Raw genomic sequence first — 20772 nt, forward strand, 5'->3', positions numbered from 1 at the left:
TTAAACAAGACCTGATGAGGTTCAACCACAAACTGCCAGCCATGAGGCGCTGGACGGCGGAATCAGCATGGCTATCTAATAAAATGAGTCCTTTAGACTCTCCCGAATATTCTCTAGAAACCTGGAATCAAGCAACCAAGCATGCCTCCTCGGAGCTACTGATCTAGCCATAGCTCTACATACATAATCTGTTGTGTCCATCGCTGACCTGATAGTGAATTTGGCCATTTCATGACTATCCTGCATCAACTGAAAGAGTTCAGCTCCAAGTCCTTCAGGAAGAGAAGGAAGTAGTCAGTTGGCAGAAGCCCTTCCAAACACACAGGATGTGTTTAAAGATCTTAGGGCCGAACTAGTGGACACCAACAAATTTCGGCCACACATCTCCAGCCACCGAGACTCCCTGCTTGCTGGAAGAAATGGAGTAGCTTCTAAAATTCAGCGAAGCTGAAGCTGCCTGCACAACGAGCCCACTAGCATTAGGGTGTTGAAAAAGACAAACAGGGTCATCTGGAACAGGTTGATGACTGTGTGGAAAGGCACACTGAACAGGGACTCCTGACGTTGGCATTGCCCATGTTCCCAGAAGGTGGTCGTATAGCGACTCTCTGAAAAGAAGCAAAGGCTCAACCCCAGTGCCTCCTTGATGGAGCAGATCCAACAAGGGGTCAGAGGGCAGAGTCACCACAGGAGGCTGCAACTTTAGAATTTCAGCAAACCTATTAATGACCCCAGCAAATGCCGCACTAGCCTCTGTCGCTATTCTAGGAGGTGAGAGTAAATTGCAGGTAGGGGACGGTTGAAGACTAACATCCCCCCCAAAAGCCAAAGAACCTCCTGCCTGAGGCTGGCCAAGAGCACCCAAATGCTCAACCCCACCAGTATCTGCAGACACTTCCTGCAACACTTGGGAAATGGCAACCACAGTGGACTCATCCTCATTTTGTAGAGGAGATGGCACAAAAGCCTCAGTGGCAATAAACGGTGTCTCCGGTGTCGTATTGACGTCCACCACCAAGGGTGTCTCCGCCGAATGGCGTCGAGACAGCAACGTATCGACGTCTACCACCAATGTGTCTTCGGTGTCGTACAGCGTCGAGGTGGTGACAAGTCCCCCTCTGCGGGCTCTACCGACATAACAGGAAGCCGCATCCGGCAGTTTCCCGTTGTCGTAACGACTCTAGGTACAGAGCCAGGGTCCTCGATCAGCGAATAGGGAGAACCCGCCTTCAAACTTCCAATCAGAGTCCCTTCCACCTCTGTGGGGCCCAGAGGCACACCAGGGAGAGGTGATGACCCAAAAAAGGCTTGTAAAGCTTGGAAATATATTTCCATTTGGGTTGCCACCTCACCAGGATATGGGGGAAAACTGGGGGTCGACTCCTGTGCAAATGCCTCCAGTAAGGACCGGGAGGAACTGGCATCAGCATCACGGCTGCGTGAGGCCGAAGGCCCCTGTAACTTCAATCCCTTCTGATCGGATTTACCTGGTTTTGACGAGCAACGCCCACGGGAACGGCTTCGTAACCTGCCCCGAGCAGAAGCCTCAGAAGGGGATGAAGATCGGCACCGCTTGGACTCCGAACGGGACAGCCAATCCGATAGCAACTTCATTCGACGTTCTCGTAATGACTTGGGCTTCAGCCTCTTACAAGCGTTGCACTCCTCGGAGTAGCAGTACTCCCCTAAGCACCACATACAAATGGTATGTGGATCCGTCGCCAACATATGCCGCGTACAGATATCGCACGTTTTAAAGCCCGAAGGCTTCGGCACACTGTTCCGGACACGAAAGGCATCGAGAAGGCCAAACAACACAAAGAGGCCTGAGGAACTGCTTCTCCTGGATGTGCGTTTTAGTACGGAAAAGAAGAAAACGGACATCCGCGCACCGGAGGGGACTTGTATGGCTCCACGGAGCCATACAACACCGTCCTCCTGCGCACAGAGGTACCGCTGAAAAATCTCAGGATCCAGACTGGCACCTGGGGGAAATACTAAATTAAGTAATCTGCCGCTAGATGTCTCTATCAGATAATTAATTCACATGCTTGTGCATAATCCTGTCTGCTGGTGTTGGGCAGGGATGTGTGCAAGTTGTTTATCTTCAAAGATTGCATGTCGGAGCTGATGGCACCCGAAGAGGAATGACTCTTAAGAACTTCCTTAAAGGCTTTAATGACTGGGATTCTAAATAGGGAAGTATGCTGGCTATTTCGTAAGTATGCAGCTACCACTACTAGGTGCAGCCTTATGGATGTAAAGGTTAAACCAGAGGTGTGCAAGTGAAATAAATAGCAGACAATGTCTTGTTCCTTGGCTGTAAAAGGATCAATGTGTTTGGAGTGACATTAGTAAACAAATCTTTTTTATTTATTAGCGTAACAGGCACGAGTAGTAATCCTGCGCGCCTCTTTGAGAATGCCCATATATTCTTGTGGGAGACTGAGGCAACCAATCTCTAGGATTTCAGGAGCCAGATAGCAAGTTTGAGGACTCTGTTGTTCGGGTATCTGATTTCGCTATGATTCTGCATGAAACAGTACAGCCTGTTGGGGAGTATTTTGTGGGGAACTACTGATAGTTTAAGGAGTGTGGTGAATCATGGCTGTCGTGCCCATACGGGAGCCACCAGGATGAGGGAGAGATGTATGCCGATGTTTGCAAACCACAAACAGAAGCAATGGGAGAGGTTGAAAAGCATAAGCAAACATCCCTGACCAACTCATCCACAGTGAGTTGCCCCTGGACTGTGGGCGTGGAAACCTGGAGGCAAAGTTTGGGCATCTGGCGTTTTCTGCTGTGGGGAAGAGGTTCATTTGTGGCAGTTATCAATCCTAGAAGTATTGGAGGACTTGTGAGTGGGTTTCCCACTCATGGACTTGTTAGCACCTCCTGCTGAAATCTGCCAAGTTGTTGTCCACTCCCGGTAGGTACTCGGCTAACAGGTGAATGTTATGTCGGAGGGCCAACCTCCAAATTGTCTGGGCTAATAAATGAGAGAACTGAGGGGATTTGGTGCTCCCTTGCTTTTGGAGATAGAATATGGCTGTCATGTTGTCGGTATTGACGAAGGCCACCTTGCCAATCAGGTGAGAAAGAAAGGCTTTTAGCGCTAGGTGAACAGCTACTAGCTCTAAGTGATCTATGTGGATACATCACTGATTTGGTGTCCACTGGCCCTGGGCATTTAGATCTCCATCCTGTAAGGCTGGCACTGGTTGTTATGGTCCTCTGCCAAATGGGTCTAGGAAAGGCCGCCATTTTAAGAGTTTGCTGGTGTTCCACCATTGCAGAGTGGCAAGCTTGACAGTCAATCAACACTACATCTTTCCATTGACCCTCCGCTTGAGTCCATTGGTGCGCTAAGCATTCCTGCAACAGACACATGTTTAGTCTGAAATGAGGTGCTATGGAGATACATGAAGCCATCATACTGAGGAGGCGCATAACAGTTTCTTAACTGTTGGTATAGTTTTGCAGCTTGAAGAATGTTCTGGATTCACATGCTGTGCATTATTCCACCATCTAGTGGTTGGGGCCGGAATTCTCCCTAAAAACATTGTCATTCTTCTCTTTTTGTTTTTAGTGGGTGTCGACGGACCTTCATTTGGTGTCCTCTTGTGATGTCGTGGTGCCTTCTCCGGAAGCTTCCACCAGTGCCTGGAATGATTGTATCCTGGCAGTATTTGGGTATGCTATTTCTAGTTCCGAATTGAGAATTGCTCCTTGATAAGGTTGGATCTGAAGGTGTTGATTGTGAAGCCTAGTTTGTGAAGTAGGTTTACGGTAAGGGTGGGCGTATTTGGCGGAGTACCATTACACGGAATTCTGCAAAATTGATCAAAAACTCTGTGAATTCCACTCCGCAACTCCATTCCGTCTCACCACAATTAATAAAACAGAAACATCACATACCCTTGGTAAAACGACATGTAACTCTATTATTACATGCTAAAATGCATATAATCATCTCACAAAAGTGAAAATGAAAATACAGCAAGCAGTGAGAGACCTGATGATTTTGATGTCCTCACTAACCTAGGGAGGGAACCAAGCAAATGCCTTGAACACAAAGAGCACATCATGCTGAACGACTGGTGGTGGTCCCATCCTCCTAGGACCACCCCAAGCACAGTTATGGGCAAGAAATACAATCCCAACCAAAGGCCCTGCAAAGCATTATGGGACAATATTCTAGAGTGCAGTGAACATTATAGTATCCAATATCAAAACATTCCTTAAGGGGCAGGCTCTCGATCTCAGCTGAGAGCTAATACTATAATATTCACTAAACTCTAGAATCTCACCCCATAATGCTTTGCTGGGCCTTTGGTTGGCATTGTATTTTTGCCAATAACATTGCTTGGGTTGGTCCTAGGAGGATGGGCCCAGCACAATCATTGAGCATGATATGCTCTTTGTGTTCAAGGCACCTGCTTGGTCCTCCCCCTAGTTTAGGGGTAGGGGTGGGCGGAATTTGCGAAATTCACTTTCGCAAATTATCGCGAAAATGTTAAAAATCTCTTTTTTCCTGCCCGTTCGCGGTATTTTCTGCGTGGTCGCGGCTCGCAACTTACCTATGCGGTTGCTCGCGGGCGTGGCCATCTTGTTTTCACTTGTCTCGCGGTGCATGATCGCGAGAAGAAAGACGTGATCGCGCGACGCATGACGTTACTGCGGGCGCGAACTGTCGCGAGACAGCGCAAATGGCTACCAACAATCCAACATCTCGTGGAGAACGCGACCGGATCGGGAAAACTTGTCAGCAAACGCGGGGATTCAGGTAAGGCGATCGCGCGCACGCGAGAATATATTATTTTACAGCACCAGCAAGAAACAAATTATCGCTAAGCTGCGGACTGCGGAAATTTTGACATTTTCGTGCTTTCCGCGGAACGCGAAATGCCAAATTATCGCAATTTCCGCGAACGGAACGGAATTTTGGCCCAGGCCTAGTTAGGGGGGACCCAAAAATCATCACCTCTCTCACTGACATATTTTTCAAAGTTCACTTTTGTGAATTGGTTACATGCTTTGTAGCATGTAAAGGTAAAACTGTTTTATCAATGGAATGTGGGTGCAGTACCTTATTCCAGAGTTTTTGCATGAACTCCGTTGTGTATTAATAAAAGTTTTAAACAGAAATCTCACATACCTTTAGTAAAAAAAAAAAATGTAACTTTGCAGGCTAAAATACATATAGCCATCTCACAAAAATGAAAATGAAAATATAGCAAGCAGTGCCTTTGGTTAAACAATAAACAATTCTATCTTTACATGCTACAATGCAGATAGTCCTCTCACAAAAGTGAAAATGAAAAATAGCAAGCAGTGAGAGACATGATGATTTTGGGGTCCTTCCTAACCTAGGGAGAGGACCAAGCAGATGCCCTGAACACAAAGAGCACATCATGCTGAAATGATTCGCTGGTGGTCCCATCCTCCTAGGACCACCCCAAGCACAGGTATGGGCAAAAATACAATCGCAATCAAAGGCCCTGCAAAGCATTATGGGATGATATTCTAGAGTGCAGTGAATATTATAGTATCCACTATCAAAACATTCCTCAAGGGGCAGGCTCTCGGGCTCAGCTGAGAGCTAATACTATAATATTCACTAAACTCTAGAATCTCGCCCCATAATGCTTTGCTAGGCCTTTGGTTGGCATTGTATTTTTTCCCATAACTTTGCTTGGGGTGGTCCTAGGAGGATGGGACCACCACCAAATCGTTCAGCATGATATGCTAGTTGTGTTCAAGGCATCTGCTTGCCCTCCTCCTAGGTAAGGGGTGACCCCAAAATCATCACCTCTCTCATCGCCTGATGTTTTTCAAAGTTCACTTTATGTGAATTGGTTATATGCTTTTTAGCATGTAAAGGTAACGTTGACTTACCAAAGGGTTGTGGGTACAGTAGGTAACTCCATTGCGTAGCGGAGTGGAAAAACTTGCATGAATTCCGTGTTTTTAATGAAATGCGTAGTTACCAAATCTCCGCAACTTCCGCTAGCGGAGCGGAGCTCATTGCCCAGGGTTAGTTTATGGTGACCTGAGTGTGTTGGAAACATGTTTGACAAGTTGCACTTTTGAAGAGCCAGCCGTCCAGGTATGGAAAGATAGTTATTTTGGGTCTATGCAGGTGAGCAGCTACCACCAGAAGACATTTGGTGAAGACCCTGGGTTTGGTAGAGACTCCAAAAGGAAGCAATTTGAACTGGTAATTCTGCCCGTTTACTACAACCCTGAGATATTGGCGATGTGCGGGGTGAATAGAAATATGAAACTAGGCATCCTTGAGGTCGAGTGCAGCACTTAAGTCGCCTTGTTGTAATAACAGGATGACCTCTTGAAAAAAAATCATGTAAACGTGTTCTGAGAGGAATGTACTCGTTTGGGGGTCTGAGATCTAACATTGGTCACAGGGACCATCCTTTTTGGTGAAGCAGGGTCTGGTTTTTACCATATAGTGCCCCAGGCCCATTCTGTCCACATCTGAAGCATAAGCGTCTCAATTGTCCCTGCCATCCCACAGACAGGGTTGTGCTAAAATTGTCCATACAGAAGAAGAAATTAATGTTTTCATAAAGTCATTTGTTATGTAATGAACATCGTCCAGTTTTATTTGTTTGATTATTTATGGATTTATATCGCGCTAGAATCGACTCTTAAAGAGTATCTCTGCGCATAGAAAGAAAGGAAAAAGATCTTGGCAGCTACAGGAGGCGAAAGGTACAATTCAACTCAACTTGGCCATATACTACTAAAATGATTGATAGTTACTAGAACAAAAACGTTTTAAGCTTTTTCCTAAAAACCAGGAATTCTGAGCATTGCCTGAGCTCAAAAGGTAATTTGTTCCATAGTGTTGGACCTACCACTGATAGGGCTTTCCCGCCCTGTCTGCTCCTCTTAATGGTAGGTACTTTGAGTAAGAGTTGGTTACTGGACCTAAGAAATCGAATGGGGTTGTAAGGAATGAATTTGTCTCTCCAATGGGAGGGTCCGGATCCATGTATGGTTCTGTGAATAAGGCAGCATGTCTTAAAAGTAATCCTCTTATGGATTGGGAGCCAGTGTAGTCTGTCGAGGAGCGGTTTGGAAGGTGTTCTTGGGGGGGCATTCAGCACAAGTCTATCCGCAGTGTTCTGAATCACCTGGTGTTTTTCGATGACTCCCTGGTTAGCTGACAATAGGAGCCCATTGCAGTAATCCAGGCGACTCAGCACTAAAGCCTGTACCAAGGTTTTCCTAGTGGAATCAGGTAATAGTGGGAACACTTTGCGTAATAGTCCAATAGCATGAAGACATTGGCTGATCACCCAATTACCATGTTGTTTAAGGGTGAGCTCCCGGTCAAGACGAACCCCTAGGTTTTTTACAACCAGCTTGGGTTCAGGTACTTGACCGAGCTCACTTGGCCACCACTCAGGAGTCCACAGATTTTTAACCTCCCCAAATAGCATTACTTCTGTTTTATTCACATTGCATTGAAGGTAGTTAGACTTCATCCAATTCGCTACCGCTTTCATGCCATCTGAGAAGGCTGTCTTCACTTCGTTGGTAAGATGTTTAAAAGGGAATAAGAGCTGCGTATCATCAGCATAGGAGACAGGGACAAACCTGAAGTTTCTCAGTATGCTGGCCAGGGGTGCCACATAGATGTTAAAAAGAGTAATTGTATTTGAGTTAATTGTATTTGTTTGATCTTATTACGATGTTGAGAAATACACATGCAAAAATGCATCAAAAAATTTTGATTTGGAAACTGATTTTGATGTAGAACATTTTTCTGAAAATATAACACAATGGTGTATTGAATTGTTTACACATGAGGTTAAATACAATCCGAAGTGCACACAGGCTATTCTGACAATAACTGTTCGAAATCTACTTTTCTTTGTATTGGAGGAGTTCCCACATCTAATCCCAATGGGCCTGATAAGATCTTGAGAGAAGGCCAATCAAAATAGGGATAATTCAATGATGGTTTGATTGGGCAGCTACCCTCTTTCCTGCAGCATCTACTATCCTTTTACTCTCTTTATGTGGTGGATAGGCATCATCAGTTCTTTGAGAGTTAGCTCTTTTGCGTGTGGTTGCTACCACTAAAGAGTCTTGTGGAAGTTAACCTCTTATGTAGAGCGGATCATTAGGAAACACTTCATATTTTTATCTACCCTTGGTGTTATAACCCTAGCTCTTACTGGGTCATTGAGTATATCTGGGGTACTGTGGAGCATACTGTATGAAAGTGTCCTTTTTTGACATAGTCACCCCCAATTTCTTGCCCTGGTACTGCTACCTTTTCACTGATAGTGCACTGGGTCCCTGTTAACCAGGCCCCAGTGCTCTTTCGCTTAAAACAAGGTAAATGTCTAATTGTAACCCAATTGGCAAAGGTTTTAGCACTCCTGTGAGTTCCTAGTAAATGGTACCCCTGCTACCTAGAGCATGGGCACCAAAGAGGGTCCCCTAGGCCTGCAGCATGTATTATGCCACCCTAAGAGACCAACATGCGAACAGCATGCAGACTGCCATTGCAGGATGTGTGAAATGGTGATCAAAGCAAGGGGAGGGAGGGAATAGGAACCAATAAAGGTCCAGCACCCAGGTTCCGATGTCAGTAATGCAACATGTAGGGGGTACTGTTGCTATTAGGGGCAGCAGAAAGGGTAGGATTAAGGGCAGACCATAGAGTGGGAATCCTAAAGATTATTTTTTGGTGCCCTCACCCATCCTTAGGGATGTCCTGTTTCATCATCAGGAGTGCTCCTCGTAGGGCTGGCGCTGCAATGCCCTATGGGCCCCACGAAGGGTCAATTTGACGGAGATCTTTTTGCTTTGGGCATTTGATGAGTGATGAAAGAATGAGACTTAAATGTATGGGGTGGAGTGAAAGTGTATGTAAAAGTGAAAGGAAAATAAAATTGTCTAAGAGATGCCACAAAGGATTTTTGATATGAGGGACAGGATTATAAAAACCTTATAAAAAGGGCAGGGCTGCTCTGGGGATGTAATGTACCAAAGTAGCCACCAAAAAGTGTGTATAATCAGGTCGACATGTTTTGAGTCCTCTGACCAAAAAGAGGATCCACAGCACTTCTTCAGGACCTAAGAAAGAAAGAGGGGGTATTTATTGTGCCCTACCCCACACCTAAAAAGAGTAGCGCAACAAAGGTATTCCCCTAAAAAGGATACCGGATATCTCAGAGTAAGATTATCGATTGCCCAACCTACAAAGAAAAAGAAGAAAAAAGTATACATCATGAACCACAGTATGGTATGGTTGGTTTGATGAGGTGCTACATCAGTCCCCAAATACATAGGAAAGGTGAAGAATAATGATGGTAGCACACACTAACACAAAACAAACACGTGGATATGCGTGGTATACATGACATAAAAAGCTAACTGTGTGGGTGTCACATCCTGGGCCAGCAGTGGTTACTTATTTTAGGTGTGAAAGAAGGGCCTTACCCTTAGAATCGACCACAAACGCCCCATGGGAAACAGCCTGAAGCTGTAGACTGACCTTCAGAGGCGAATTGGGGCCGCGGCCTCGCTGGGATTTGAACAGCTGCATAGCTCGAGAGGGAAGATACCAGAACATGACCTGGAAGGCCCCCCCCTTTTACTTTCTTCTGAGGAGCAGAGAGCTCTCCCCAGGCTGCGGAATTGTGGCCTTGCCGAGACTTGCATAGAATCCGAGAACATATTCCGGGGGCCCGACTGGAGTGAGAAAGGGCCCTCTTTCTTGCATGGCATGCCCCCACTTTTTGCTGAATTGCTGGTGTGCTTTGATTGAGTGTGCCCTGGGCCCCTGCCAATCAGGTACCCAGGGCACTGTGTTCCTTCCCTAAAACTGCATTGAAGCCTAAACCCAATTGGCATCTCTGGCCACATGTCAGCCCCTGGTAAATGGTACCCAGGGCACTGTGACCAGAGAAGGCCCCCAAGGACTGCAGCACTTATTGTGCCACCCTTAGAGGTCCTGTACCTTGTCTGAGTCAGTCTCTGTCAGTCTCTCTGTCAGTCTCTCTGTCAGTCTCTCTGTCAGTCTCTCTGTCAGTCTCTCTGTCAGTCTCTCTGTCAGTCTCTCTGTCAGTCTCTCTGTCAGTCTCTCTGTCAGTCTCTCTGTCAGTCTCTCTGTCAGTCTCTCTCTCTCTCTGTCAGTCTCTCTCAGTCTCTCTCTATCTCTGTCAGTCTCTCAGTCTCAGTCTCTCTCTGTCAGTCTCTCTCAGTCTCTCTCTCTTTCTGTCAGTCTCTCTCAGTCTCTCATTTTCAGTCAGTCTCTCAGTCTCAGTCAGTCTCTCTCTCTCTCTCATCTGGGTGCAGAACAAAACAAAGAGTCGACATGGCACACTGTGTGCCATGTCCACAAACCACTGTCCTGGCATACATCAGTCACCCCTCTAGCTGGGTGCCCTATGCCAGTGGTGAGGGTACAGGTGCATGAGCCCTGTACCCCTAGAGTGCCCAGGTCCATTCCTGGGCCCTGTAAGTGCAGTTCTGCAATTAAGAGTATATGGTGCTGAGAGGTTGTCATTACGAACTCCACAGCACCATAATGGCAACACTGAAGACTGGGAAGTTTGGTATCAAACTCCTCAGCACATTAAACACACACCGATGATCTTAGAGCTGCCCCCTGAAAAACGACCAACTACCAGTGACCTGACTGAGTAGTGGCGCAGGCTGCCACCACCATACATGTTTCTGGACCCCTGGGTCGAGAGCCTGCTGCTCTCGGGGGTCTGAAACAATGCACATCCTGGGACGAGGTGCCAAGCCCCCCCCCCCCCCCCCCACAAGGGCTGGGTTCGCGAAGGAGAAGCTTCAAAGGCATGCCACCTTTGTGAGCATCTCCACAACATTTGCTGCTTTCAGCAACTGGTCCCCACTGGTTCTACCCCCCTCTTTGGGTGGGAGAACCGGCAGGAAAAACAAGTGAGGAAGAGAGGTGTGCCCACCTCTGCCAACTCCACCCCTAATGTGGGGGAGGAGAGGTGAAGCACAACCTTAGGTCCCCACCATCTTGAGGATGGGGAGACCCAGCCAACCAGGGACAGGCTCCTGACCCCTGCCCCTGGAGAGAAGCAGAATAGGGGGTGTACCCACCCCAGGGAAGGGACCAATTGGTCCCTGCCCTTTACCTACCTGTAACGCCATAAATTTAGTATTTAGGGGCACCCTGAACCTTCCTTCCTCAGATCCAGCAACCACAAGAAAAGAAGAGAAGGACAAAAAGCTGTGCAAAGCTAACAAGAGGACAACGCTCACTGACTTGGCCCCAGCCCTACAGGCATGTCTTCCCTCTAACCTGCTCCTGCAAAATCCTGGCGTGTCCAGCAACCTCAAAAACCCCGGAGGACCTGCCTGCCTTAACTTTCTAAGCTGTTTCTCCCGTGAACACCGGACGTGTTTGAACTGCAGCTTCTGGTGCCAGCCAGGAACTGCAAATCCAGCCGACTCTGCACCCGCCGAACCCGGCCCGAGCGGAAAAACACCACAAGAAGGTACCCCCGGTGATCCTGACCCGAGATACGGCGAACCCCGACTTGCCTCAAGCCTCCAGACGACACTTGCAGCCTCAATCCAGAGAACCCCCCCCTACCGCGACCAGAGCGGGTAAGAAAATCCGACGTTCCAAGGCACCCCTGCACCCGACGCCCCACGGCCTTGTGTGCCCAACCCAGCAGTGCCTAACCAACCCTCAACATCCCAACTTACCCCTCGAAGTGGTGGTCACTCCTGGAAGATCCACGTCCCCGAGCCTGCAGTGTTTCTTTGTCCCGGAGAATCTCCCTTTGAAATCAACAGGGCATCTGACCTCAAAACAGCACCCTGCACCCGGCTGCCCTAGTGCCGCTGAGGGTGCCCCTTTGGTGCTAACTTGGTCCCCAACGTGCCCTGAGCCTAACACTAGAAGCTTTGCTCCCACAACCCCGTGGCCTGCTTGCCAGCAGCCACCAACCGGAGCCCCCCCCTATCCTCCATAGGATAACAGTGGGCCTCAACATCTCTGCACCTGGCCGCCCTAGTGCCACTGGGGGTGCAACAACAGTGCATCACTGACCCTGGGAAACCCTTGAGTCTAACCCCAGGACCTTAACTTCAAAGACCGAATACTTACCTCGAAACCGATAACCTGTTTTTCCTCCTAGGATAACATAGAAACGTTTTGGGAGAAAAAGTGTCAGTGTCGACTTTTGAAAACTAAGAATATTCCTTAAAAATCGCACAAATAACCTTACCAAATTTTCTCAACTGTTTGCAGGAAAGGTCCCAGTGCTGAGCCCAGGTGTCCAGCACTGAGTAAGAAAAGTAACTAAAAAGTAGCTTACCTGTGAATTGAATTTCCTTCCATAGGATAACATTGGTGGTTCTCTGTGAAAAAGTTTGTCAACTTTTGAAATACAAGAATATTCTTTACTACCTTCTGAACCATGTAATGCCCCTAAAATTGTATTTAGGGGCACCCCTGAACCCTAATCCTCAGATTACTGACGACCTACAAAGAGAACAAAGAAGAGCCGTGCAGCAGCGAAGATTGAAGAGACCAACTTACTTGGCCCAAGCCCTACCAGCCTGTCTGCAGTTCTCAAAGACCCTTCTAAAGGCTCGTCCTGCAGTCCAGCGACCCCCAGAACCCTGCCTGCCTTCTAAAAAGACTCCTAATCCCCCGTGGACAGCGGACCAGTCCAAAACAAAAACTGCTTTCAAGACAAAGTGCTCTGCCAGGTTACCGCAAAACCAACCACCTCTGCACCCAACATCCATGGCCTGAGTCCCAGTGGTCCACCAGTCCAGCAAAGGTTCCCCAGCGATTTAAAGCAAGAATCCACTGTGAGTTGACACCTGCCGGACTCCACGTCGACGGCTGCAGCCTCTGCATGATGACCACCCCCAACCACGACCTGCACCGGTAAGCTGATTTCCGATGCTGAAAGACACTCCTGCACCTGGAGACCCTGGGGGAGATCAACCAACGGTGTCCTGACGCCCCAGCACATCACAACTTACCTGTACAGCCGTAGGTTTCCATCCATCAGCCTCCTCGCCTGAGCCTGCAGTCTTTTTCCAAGTTAGAGATTCCCCATTGGTTTGCATTGGACACCCGGCTCTGTGTTGGCACTCTGCACAGGGCTGCCCCTGAGCCGCAGACGGTGTAAGTTTGGTGCTGCCTTGTCAATCAATCAGGGTATTTTGAGCACACTACTCACCTGTGAGGGTCTCAAGGCACCGGGGGTGGAGGGGGGGGGGGGGATCCGTGGAGGTAGGGGGCTGGCGAGGGCGGTGGGCAACCAGGTGTTGTCCCATGCAGAGAAGGGAGGGTCCAAGGACAAGGACCTCTGTCTTCAAGTTGAGCTTCAGGCACCTGCTGCTCATGCAGGATGTTACTTTCTTCATTCCTTCCTGGAAGGTGAGTCTGGTGGTGATGGTGTCTTTGGTGAGGGAGAGGATGAGCTGGGTGTTGTAGGCATAGGATACAATGCTGAGTCCGTGCTGTCTGACGATGGCGCAGATGGGGGCCATGTAGATGTTGAAGAGCATGGGGCTGAGAGATTATACCTTGGGGTACTCTGCAGTTGATTTCAGAGGATTCGGAGAGGAAGGGTGTCAATCGGATTCTTTGGGTTCTGCCGGTGAGGAAGGAGCGGAGCCAGTCGAGGGGAGTTCCCTGTATGCCGGCGTCATGGAGTCTGGTGGTGAGTGTGCGGAGGGAGACGGTGTCGAAGGCTGCGGAGAGGTCGAGTAGGATCAGGGCCATGGTGTGCCCTTGGTCGAGACGGGTGTGGATGTCGTCTGTATCGGCGAGTAGAGCGGTCTCGGTGCTGTGGTTTTTGAGGAATCTGGATTTGGAGGGGTCGAGGATGGAGTTTTCTTTGATGAATTTTGTTAGTTGGACGTTGACAGTCTTCTCCGTGACCTTGAAGGGGAGTAGGGAGATGGGTCGGTTGTTCTTGCGGTCCATGGGATCTGCTGAGGGCTTCTTTAGTAGGGGTCTGACTTCTGCGCGTTTCCAGTCATCGGGGAATATGCTGGTTTCGAAAGTGGCGTTAAATGGTGAGTCATAGTTCCCGAGCGATGGTGGTGGCGGCTCTGTGGAAGATGTGCGGGGGGCAGGGGTCCGTGGGGGCTCCTGAGTGGATGCCTTTAATGGTCGATGCGAAGTCTTCGGTGGTGACGGGGTCCAGGAGGAGATGGGCTGGCTGGCGTTGCTGGAGGAGGGAGTGGTTTCAGAGTCAGGTGTCTGGTCGTTTAAGTTGTCGTCTAGGCTCTTGATTTTCAGGTGGAAGTAGGAGCCAAGCTTGTTGCAGAGGTCCTGGGAAGGGGTGATGTCCGTGGTTTTGTTGCGGGGTGAATTTATGGATGAGGCTAAAGAGTTCCTTGGAGTTGCAGGAGTAGGCAAGAATCTTGTTCTGGATTAAAGCCCTTTTGGTGGATCTGATGCGTTGGTGGTATTCTGTCATGGCGTTCTTGTAGGTGGGTAGTCTTCCGATGATTTGCTGTTCCTCCAGTTCTTTTCGAGACATCTGCATGTGCGCCTGGCTTCTTGGAGGTCGGTGGTGAAACAGGTGGCCTTTCTGGGGCTTTGTCTGTCAAGGTTACAAAGGGGTGCAAGCTCGTCTGTGCAGTTGGTGATCCATCTGTGGAGTTCTTTGGCTGCGAGGTTGGCGTTGGTCGAGGTGGTGGGGGCATCGCGGTTGAGGGAGGAGTTGAGCTGCTCCTCGGTGACCTTGCTCCAGTTTCTTCGTGGAGTGCGGGGTGCAGGTTTGGGCGACGTGGGTTTGTTGACGAGGAAGTGTATGCTGTGGTGGTCCGTCCATGGGGGTTGTGTGGTGTTGCTGAAGTGGATGTTGTTACCACCTGCGAAGATGGGGTCGAGGGTGTGTCCTGCTTTGTGGGTAGGGGTGGTGACGACCTGTTTCAGTCTGATGTTGGTGAGGTTGTCCAGGAGGGTGGCGGAGTTGGGGTTGCTAGGGTTGTCGAGGTGGAAGTTCAGGTCTCCGATGAGTATGTAGTCCGTGGAGGCGATGGCGTGGGGTGCAATGAGGTCAGCGATGATAGTAGGAAATGAAGCGAGAAGTCCAGGGGGTCTGTAGGCGAGGGTGCAGCGAAGTGTTGTTTTAGGGCTGGTCTGAATCTGGAAGTGGAGGTGTTCGGTGGTGGTGGAGTTGTCGCTCGTGGTGGAGGTGGAGAGTCAGAGGGAGCTCTTGTGTGCGATGGTAAGTCCTCCTCCTGGGCAGATGGGGCGGTCCTTCCTCTGGATCTTGTATCTTGGCATTGGTCCAGGTTTCTGTAAAGAAGGCGACGTCTGGCGAGAGGGTGTCGAGGAGGTCCCAGATCTCTACGGCGTGTCTGTGCAGGGAGCGCATGTTGAGGAGGATGCACTTCAGGGCTTCGGTGGTGTTGGCGTCTGACATTAGAGCAGGGACCGTGGAGGTGCGGAAGGTGGTGAAGGTCTGGCGGCAGTGATGGAAGGAGAACTGGCCGTGGGTGGTGTTCGGCGTGGACAGCTGCCAATTGTTGTTCCTCCCAGGGTTGAGTGCGAGGAGGGCAGCTGAGTCGTAGTGCATTGTGGTTGGAGATCCAGGGTTCCTGGCGTTCGTCGCGGACAGGCTTCCCTTTGGTGCATCTTAGACGTGCCAGCCGCACGCCTCAGCACCGGCTGCCATTAAATAGGGAAGGTGGAGGGAAACGCAGCTGGGAGGTGGGAGCAGGAAAGAAGCAGGGAGGAAGGGCCAAGGGAGCAGCAGCAAGGGATCCGGCAGAAGTCACTAAAAACAAATAACAGTGACAAATAACAGATAAGGAACTAACAGAGGCACAAAAACAGAAAAAACGGGCACAAAAGCAAAGTGACAGAAAACGAGCACAAACAAGACAGAAGACAAGCACAACACAATGGAGACAGCAGTGGAACCAGCAGAAGAGCAAGGCTCTCCCACTGGACCACCAGGAATGATGCGCACGTACGAGCCTGCGAGTGGAAAAGGGCCTCGAACACCTACCAGAGAGGTGAGCGGGGTCAACGGCAGCAGCACAACAGTGGAGCTGCTGGGGGACAGAGCAGGTCTCTGACCAGGAGGTCATTTGTCTTGCCCCCCCCCCCCCATGCTTACCTCAACCCCCGGAGACTGGGTTACAAAATCGTGCTACTCACCTGCAAGTAGTATCACTTTGATTGCCCTCTTCTCAAATGGATAACATTGGCACCAGGTCCAGAGTTTGATCTCTGCACTCTGTTGCCCCAGTTCCGCAGGTTGTGCAGTTTTGTCATCAACCTGAACCTTACCCAATACTGACTCTTCACCCAAAAGCTCAATGACAAATTGTTTTTACTTACCTGCATATTGCTGATTGTGTTTCCTCCCATAGGATAACATTGTATTAATTGAAAATGCAGTGTCCGATTTTTTACATTGGAAAACAGTGATATTGCAAAACGTATTTTACTGCAACAAAATATCTTTAGCTCTATTAAATATACAAAAAGTGATATTTTCACAAATCATTTATTGCCTGTGCGTACAACAAATGCTTAACACTGCCCTCTGACAAGCCTTACTCCTCACCCACAATACCTCAAAAGAGAGCATTAGTGTAATCTACTTTTTCCTCTGTAAAGCCTCTGGGAAGCCACTGGACTCTGAACACTATACCTTACTATGGTATTGTAGGAAGCTGGCTTAGCATTTGGTTCACACTTATTTAAGTGATACACGTTGCACTAATCCAGGCAACCCTTATGGTGGTTTTAGTGGCCTTAGATAACTATAGAAAGCTCTCAAAGTGGTAGCTGTGGAAAGCAGCCTTCAGGCTTATCTTGAAGGAGTGCTAAGCAGCTTGTTTTACCAGATTAATCATGTAGTGTAGGTTAAATGAAAAAGAAACAGCGTATATATAAAAATATGTCTATACAACACTCACTATCACATTGGTATATCTCCTGCCTGGAGATATCAGCACAAATACACAATACTTCAATTGCAAATAAGTAAAGTAAGCACAAAATACAGTGTTCTCCAGGGGAGACCAAACCATATACTAGAGAAGGGAAATACGAACTGCAACTAAAGTCCGGACTTGCAGCAGGAGACTCAGAGAAGCTGGGGACACAAGGAACCACCCAAGGTAAGTACACAGGAACCCCATGGAGGATGTGTGCAGATTGGAAACACAGCCACGTGTCCAACAGAAGTCAAGGGGGAAGTCGTGGCTGCAGTTTTCAAGAAGAAGGACCCTTTCCAGTAGACCCTGGAGAAACCCTGGGGAAGACCGAAGGGTGGGGAGTCACCCCAACTGTAGATACCCCAGGAACCAGGATACCTACACCAGGGAAGCAGGGGTTATAGGTGTGAATTACACGTCGGAAACAGTCATAGACCACAACTGAGGACTTGGGAAAAGATGCCTCTCAAAATGACTGTGCAAGAGTCCGGTGGAAACCAAAGGTGGATCCTTGAAGAGGAGAAGCTGTAAGCAGAGGGAACAGAGTCTATGCCACTCGAAGGTGAATAACAGGCAAGGAAGAGAAATGCCCACCAGTGTCTGACGGTTCAGAAGTGATGACGGTGACCTTGTCGCTTTAGTTGTGAGGACCATGCGACGCTGAGGAAGACCAGGAGCCGGGCACGAGCTATCCCACGTCGGAAGTCGAGAACCAGGGGTCTGTGTCTGGAGGGAGCACCAACAAGTCTTAGCAGCTGCAACTGGCACTGAGAGCGAAGAAGGAGCAACGTTGGAACCTACAAGGTCCAAGGGTCTCACCACAAGCAGGCAAGCCAGAGCAGGCCTGAGAAAGCAGGGGAGCCCACCGAAGGAGGAGAAGACACTCAGGAGGACCCACAGGCCAAAAGCACAGGAGTAGTAAGAGGACCTCGAGCAGTTCACCAAGAAGGAAGGCCCACAGTGCAGAGGATGCGGTGCGGATGTTATTCTTGGAGGGGAGTGGAGATTGAGGCTGGAGCTTCATGTAGCCTGAAGATCTCTGGAGTGCAAAGCCAACAAGCCTTGGCAACGGCAAGTTGACGCAGTGCACAGGGGTTTGGGTCCTAGTGGTTTCGACGAGGGATACTGGCCCTAAACTTGCAGATAGCACAGGTCAGGCCCCGAGGGAGTTACAGAACCACAACCTGCGTTGCTGAGCCTTTCAAAGGTCCGTAAGACGTCAGGAGCAGCAGAGCGGCTAGCTTTGTTGGGGTGCCTGCAGATCACTCCAAGGGAGATAACTTTGGGTGTCCTTGATCCGCACAGGTCTGATGAAGGTCCTGGCAGAAGTACAGACAATGAAGAAGACTTGCAGAACAGCAAGATCAGGAGCAGCAGGAGTCTTCCTTGATGCAGATGTGACGGATGAAAAATTACATCCAAACTTGGGCTTTAAAGTCTCCTTTTATCAGTAATGGTACTGCTGTATACTCAAGCAGCGGCGCTCACCCGTTCGTGGCCCCTAGGTCAATACGTGTTCCTGCATGCGATGTCCATAGCGGAATCAATCTCGCTGGCATTCGGACCCGGAACTGGCTAGTTTATATCTGCCGATACTATGGGCATTACTGATAAAAGGAGACTTGTTCCTCTCTTCTGAAATCAAAATATAAGTGTTGAAACAGCAGTCTGAATCTCCTCAAATATCGGGTGTACTAATTGACCCCTACCCTTGAAGGAATAAAAAGCCCAAGTTTGGATGTAATTTTTCATCCGTCACATCTTTAAGCATACTGGATCCTATACGGACGACTGTATGTGTTACACTGTCCCCAGAATTACAGTCCTGATGAGACCCGGTATTTAAAAGTGGGTCGAAACGCCGTCGACAACAAAATAAGAGACAGCCTTGACTGAATTACTGTATATTGTATATAAACTGTCCTTATAATTTTTCCAATAAACTTCCACATTTTTGTTTTGTCACATTATAAAAGGTTATGGTTCTTTTCACTGGTGCTCACTATTCACTGTGAATGTAAGAAAGAGGTATTGTGTATATAGAAAATGTGTTTTCATATGTGATATAAAAAAGTGAATATTAAATAAAGACCTCGGCTGAGGCTTGGTAGATTTCAATAATCCAAAAGGGTCGTGTGTAAACTTACTGTGTTTATCATTGATTTGGTTTTGTTTAATTTTTACTCTTTTTTCTTGACTTATTTGTGTGAGATTAATTCAAAAGCAATCATTGAGGTTATATGTAACAGATGATTTTTTTCAAATTAGTTCCTTGTGAACGTTGTTTTGCAGTACATTGTACTTACCCGGTTCACAGGGACATAAGGGTCGCTCTTGTTATTTAGAATATATAATATATACACTTACGTAAGTGAGCACCATATACTAAGCCAGCCTCCTACATAGATCTTCCATTTCATCCCAGGGGAATGGCCATAGCAAGCTAGGAAAGCTTGCTAGTTGGCAACAGGCCAATGGTTGGCAGCTTGAGCAACAACTCTTTGCCCGCAGCATCTATCCTTTTACTCTTTGTCAGGAAGTGGAGCATCTCCGGTGGCCTCAGAGTTGGCAAGCTTGTGTGCTGTGGTGGGAATTAGGGAGTCTGGCAGTAACTGTCCTTTAATATAGATAGGGTCAGATCGTGCAGATTTGTATTTTTTTTTAATCTACCCTAGGTGTTACAACCCTAGACCTAATAGGGCCTTTAAATAGGTCATTAGTATGCCAAAGCATGCCTTTTAACATGGGCAGGTATTGGATAGTGTGTCAAAGAGGAAGTTGCCTTCTGAAGACTCTTTATGAAGCTCCACATTATGAAAAGCAGCAGCCCTTGCTATAACCTCCTGGTAAGAGGTGGCAACCTCAGGAGAAGAAGGGCGCACAGGATAAACATCAGGATCCGTGTCAGCTGGGGGATCTGTGTCATAGGTGTCACAGGGGTGATCTCCATGTGGCCCCCCCGTACCCACTAGTATCTGACTGTGGCGACCATTGTGGTGACTCATCGAGGGGCTCTCCTGGAGGAGATTGTGGGGCACGAGAGTGTGGTGGTGCAAGAGAGTGTGGTAGTGGGGGTGAAGGTAGCGGAGGTGGAGTTGGCATGGGAGGTGGAAGGAGTTGAGGGCTGGTAGCCTTGTCCATAGTCTTCCTCTTAGGAGAGCCTGGCAAGTCCATAGACTCTTCAAAGGTAAGCTTCCTTTTTGGTGGTGGAGGAGAGGAAGCTGTGGCCAGATACGTCCAGAATTCCCTTGGATACGAATTTTCTTCTGCCATGTGTCCAATTTCTCCTGTAACTTATGCAGGATTGGTTCCACTTGTGTTTCGGGACTGAGCTTGGAGGTGGCCTTGGAGTGCTTCGGGTACAAAGCTTTCAGCTTCAAGGTGGATGATGGCATCTGTTGGATCGGCACCGCAGATCAACTAGATGCCTGTTGGTGGTCTCAGTCCAAGAATAAGGTTTCGGATTCACATGTGCTTTGGTGGCGTACCCACGGGCGTTCGTTGCAGTTTTTAGGTACCAATGATGGCTATACAGCAGTGGTGGCCTGGGGACCTGGGATTCTGAGACTAGAAGTGGCAACTGTTTTTTTGGCAGGATTGAACTTGTGGACATGAGCAGGGGGAGCCTTACTTACAGGTTGTTGTGCTGGAGTAAGGTCCTCTATTTCAAAGTCACCTTCATGTTGGGAGCCGGAACTTTCATTGACAGAGAAGGCCCCCTCCTCATCGATTGATGGCTGCTCCTGGGCATGTTCTTCACCAAAGATGTCAGAAGTGTTGTCGGTGGATCGGTCAGACACCTTGAGACAACAA

The 20772-nt window shown here is 48.5% G+C and overlaps 1 protein-coding gene across 5 annotated transcripts in view; it reads right to left on the reverse strand.

Annotated features, from left to right (window-relative positions):
- BPTF (bromodomain PHD finger transcription factor) overlaps positions 1-20772 on the reverse strand; it is a 1440172-nt gene that overhangs the window by 497901 nt on the left and 921499 nt on the right. The gene's annotated exons all lie outside the window — the stretch shown is intronic.

This window comes from Triturus cristatus, chromosome 7 (genome assembly GCF_964204655.1).
Source record: "Triturus cristatus chromosome 7, aTriCri1.1, whole genome shotgun sequence".
Taxonomy (NCBI): domain Eukaryota; kingdom Metazoa; phylum Chordata; class Amphibia; order Caudata; family Salamandridae; genus Triturus; species Triturus cristatus.